The following is a 750-nucleotide window of genomic DNA, read 5'->3' as shown; positions in this document are numbered from 1 at the left end:
TAAACTGGTAACCTGCTCACCCTGCTCAGGTGGAGATGAGGGTGGTGCAGATGAACAGGTGTGTGTCTCATGGCTGTCGCTCTGATGCTCAGCTGAACTAACGTCAGTGACTGTCGCGTTACTCTCCTCTTCCTCTGCAACGTTAGCATCGTGCTCTCCAGGCGCTATGCTAATGCTAGTGTGCCGAGTAGCCGAGGTTTGAAACGTCGAGATAGATGGTTTGTTTGTCAGAACTTCAGTTTCTCAGAATGCTTTTCTTTTTTCTCTTTGTTGTTCCAACTTTTGATTTTCATGATGTTTGAAGAAGTTCTTTCAGCACGAATCGACTTTGCCGCTAAACTCCCACGGTCACCTGACCTGACCTCTGACGTCACTCGTCATCATCATGACACAGACACAGCCGACAAACCGATCATAACATTTCTATTTGCAAATGAAGTAATTCTGCATTCATTGGTTCGTATTTCAACACACACACCCACTTAATTAATTTATGTGATTTGATCATAAAAAATGAAAATAAAATAAACCGACGCCACAGTTGGTGGGAGTTTGGAGGCCCCCTGGAGGCCGGAGGCCATTATTAACCGAAGATCACGCTCGGAGCTCAGAGCACAGAAGTTAGCGGTTGGATATTAAAATCAATTATTTGTATAATAAACATCTAGCGATTCGTAATCAGATGTCAAATATGGTCTGAAAAATCTACTGAGAAGTCTAGAAAACTTGAGTCTGTAAAAATATGGAATT

At 42.7% G+C, this 750-nt stretch overlaps 1 protein-coding gene across 1 annotated transcript in view; it reads left to right on the top strand.

Annotated features, from left to right (window-relative positions):
- Positions 1-750, top strand: part of LOC111665619 (B-cell receptor CD22-like) — a 30696-nt gene that overhangs the window by 1007 nt on the left and 28939 nt on the right. The window lies entirely within an intron of this gene.

The sequence above is a fragment of the Seriola lalandi genome, unplaced genomic scaffold (assembly GCF_002814215.2).
Source record: "Seriola lalandi dorsalis isolate HSWRI2012SDOR001 ecotype SW California unplaced genomic scaffold, Sedor1 jcf7180002054656, whole genome shotgun sequence".
NCBI lineage: Eukaryota > Metazoa > Chordata > Actinopteri > Carangiformes > Carangidae > Seriola > Seriola lalandi.
Note: the sequence above shows the minus strand (reverse complement) of the source record. Positions and strands in the feature narration are given on the sequence as shown.